This window comes from Oryzias melastigma, linkage group LG14, assembly GCF_002922805.2.
Source record: "Oryzias melastigma strain HK-1 linkage group LG14, ASM292280v2, whole genome shotgun sequence".
In the NCBI taxonomy this organism is placed as follows: domain Eukaryota; kingdom Metazoa; phylum Chordata; class Actinopteri; order Beloniformes; family Adrianichthyidae; genus Oryzias; species Oryzias melastigma.
In genome coordinates this window covers 1,525,048-1,528,800 of record NC_050525.1, presented here as the reverse complement: position 1 = coordinate 1,528,800, position 3,753 = coordinate 1,525,048, and positions in this window count along the sequence as shown.

The window sequence follows — 3,753 nt, the reverse complement described above, 5'->3', positions numbered from 1 at the left end:
CTTGACTCGGACTTGCAAAATGATGACTTGGTCCCACCTCTGGTGCTTTGTGCTGCAGACATGTGGTGTGGAAGCTCAGCTAGTTTTCTCCTCAGGATCCTCCTGGGATGCTGCAGCAGCTGCTGATCTTCTTCTTCTGTGCAGGTAGTTCCCACACATCCACAGCTCATCTTTGCAGCAGTTCCTCACTTGAAGCTGCTGCATGAAGAACCCGGGCCTCACCCATACAGACTGCTGTGCTGACACAAGTCCTGCAGATGTACACACACACACATCTGCTCCTCAAAGTCTTCCACCAGGGAAGGGGGGAGATTTCACAGTCAAAAGGATCCATCTATGGTTTGGTTTGACACTGAGACACTCCACCCCCAGATCCTTCTAAAAACGTTCCTTATGTTTGAGTCCAGAACAAACTCAGCTGTAGCCTGGAGACCTGGATGGGTTTGGGTTTCTGTCATCAGAGCTGCTTTCAACTCGTCTGTAGTAATGAGTCACATGTATGGAGAGGGGGTGTCACTCACATTCACCTGTATGGTTCAGGTGTGAGCAGGTGGTCTTGGGCTCCACCGTCCTGATTGGTCCTGGCCGCTGTTGGATCAACGGCTCCACCTCCTGCTAAAGACCCCACCTCTGATGCTGCTGCAGCGCTGCCACCACATCTCTGATCAGGTGAGAGCCGACAGGTGAAGCTCACACCTGCAAGTATGAAGACACCCGGGTGAGTGACCTGGACCTGTCTGTGTCCTCAGATTAGCAGGATGTCTCTGTGTTTGGTGGAAGAACTGCTACAGAAGCCCCACAGGGACATTCTGGAGGTTCTGGTGTTGAGTTTTCTTCAGAGTGGCTCCTACCTGTTGGCGGGTCAGGAGGAGCGGCCCGTGGAAAGCAGCCAGAGCAGTGAGGACAGCCAGAACCCCCGGAGACTCAGGCAGGTCAACCAGGACCTGAACCGTGTCTGCTGTCCCTCAGAGAGCTGGAGGAGGAGCCCTTCTTCTCTGACAGCTCCTCCTCTTCCTCCTCCTGCTGGACTGGGATCCACTGCAGACATTGTTCACTCCTTGAACCTGCTTGATGATGATGATGATGATGATGATGATGAAGCAGCAGCTGTGGTTCCATGGATGTCAGGGGGCGGAGCTGTGATTCTCCGTCCTCCTGACTGGCTGTTCCTGTAGGTGCAGGAGTGATGTCTGACCTCAGGCTTGTTTCAGTCCTCCGTTCACGCTCACGCCTCAGCAGATCAGGGGTCAGAGGGCAGCTCCTGGTGGGATCCGGGCTCTGCAGACCTCTCCCATCTTCCTCTTCATGCTCCTGCTGGAACTAGTTTCTACTGGAGCTGTTTTCTGTTGAAGCACATCTGAAAGCTCCCAGAACAGAATCGGATAGCTCCACCTCCAGCTCCTCCCACCTGCAGAGGGCAGCACAGTCAGGTCAGAACATGGGAGAGTGAGACTCTGCCTTCAAAAATCAGAGCAGAAAGGTTCGTGTCATCACAGCTGCTGTGCCAGCAGTGGCGGTTCTACACTGAATTACTCCCCGGGCGAGACCCTCCCAGCGCCCCCCGCCCCCCTCCCCAACTGAATTTTGTTTGTCCATTGCCATGTTTTCCTAGAATTACAATTGAAAACAACATACAACAGACATTTAACACAATGCTGTGCAGCATAATAACAGTTATCAGTACGTACTATAATACAAATATACTTTATAAATAAAACTATATGAGGATTTTTGATGGTTAAAAAAACATCCATGATTTGAACATTTAGATTACCATATTAATCTGTACTCCAGAGAAGAAAAATCAGTCATGTTGCTCTTCAATTCAATGTTAAAAACATGTTTAGTTTTGACATTCAAAGTCTACCAGCCATATTAGATTTATACCAGCTCAACATTTGTCTAATAAAGAAGTTGTGTGTTTATCAAAACCGTTATTCCCTTAATTTTGAACTTTTCTCTGAACCTTAGAGGAACACACTCCTTAAGCATCAACTTTTCATCAAAGCCCTAAGGTTTATTTCTAGTCTTTTTTTAATGTCTTTAACATTTTTTTAAGGAATTGACTTTGTTCAAATCACAAATGTTTTTTTTCAATCATAGAAGAGTAAAGATTAAAACTAGTTAAGAATAGTAAAATAATTATTTTAAAGGTTTTTTTAATGTCATGCATATAAAAACATGCTTAATATGTGGAACATTTTTGCATAATTGTGTGTAATACTGATCAGTGTTGTTGTGAGTCACAATGAAATGGAGCACCAAATGAGTGTGTGTTTGTGTTGCTGGGGTCAGTGTGAGCAAATACTAGAAATTCCCAGCACACCTAAATGCAGCAGTAGCGAATTCACGTAGCAAGTGCATACGTGCGGAAATTCCACGCAGCCCCTGAACGCACCTCGTGCCGCGGTGAATGTGACAATTAAACCCATTAAATCAGCGCAGTAAAGTCAGGAATAAATGTTTTCAATCAACTCTGGGATGGATGTTTGTGGTGACCAACAGTGGAGGAGAAGCAGACTCCATCATGTTGTGTTTGAGCCTCAGAGATGAAGAACAGAGACTCACCTGTCAAAGTCAAGGAGGTTTTCTGACCGCCAAATAAAGTTTAACGAGGTTGTTAATTTTGAGGTCCGCCTATGTTGAAACATGGGTTATAGAATGTCATGTTATGACTGACTTAAAAATAAAACATTCTACAAAGTAGACCCCGCCCTCCTTCCTCATCCGTCCTCTTCGTTTAGGAGAGACCCGCAGCTGAACTGTCCCTCCGCCCCTCCCTCTCTAAACACCTGTCCATTTCCTGCTCAGCGGACAGGGGCGCCTGCACCAGCAGAGGGCGCTAATTCGCTGATTTCAGGCCGTTCAACACATGACAGGTAGTAGACGATCATAGCTGCGCAAATTTCATCCCAGTGGTGAGATGCCGCCCCTTTGAATCGGCGCCCCGGGCAGCTGCCCGTATTGCCCGTGCCTAAAACCGCCACTGTGTGCCAGTCCTGGATTCTGACTCTGCTTGTAGTTTCCTGGTTCTGGTTCCTGTTCAGGTCCGATGCAGGAGGTAGGCTACGAGTCGTACGTCCACGACGCACACACACTGGTTATAGCGGACACGTCTGATACCATGTGGATGGCTGGTTCTGCTGCGTGCTCAGGGACTTTGAGTCATTTTAATGCTGGCTCTGGTCCAAATCCACATCAAACGTTCTTCTTAGGTTTTAGGAGAGACTTCAAACATGTCAGCACCGCACTCCACTCCCTTCCAAAAACTCCCTCAAACTAAACCTTCCATTAGGAAAGACACGACCAGAACCACACCTCCCACCCAAAAAACCCAAACCCAGTTTGACCTTTCCAGCTGCAGCATCAGAGCTGGAAGCAGATCTGGGATCAAGAGGATTCTGGAGTGGAGAAAATAGTGATGGGAATTCCGGCTCCTTTAAGGGAGCCGGCTCTTTCGGATCGGCTCACCAATAAGAACCGGCTCTTTCGGCTCCCAAACGGCTCCCAACCCTTTAGGTTGTTTTGTTGCTTTAAGTAATTTATTATCAACAATTTTATAAAATTATGCACAAAATGAATTACTAATTAAAAAAAAAACGTTTTTTTTGTAAATATGATTGTATTTCAGTCATATGAACAGAAAAATAAATAAGAAATTATAATAAAATACAAAAAGCAACTATTTACTATTCAACAGAGCTGTTCTATCAAATTTTTAACCATCTCTTTGTAAACAAATTCAACTTGAAA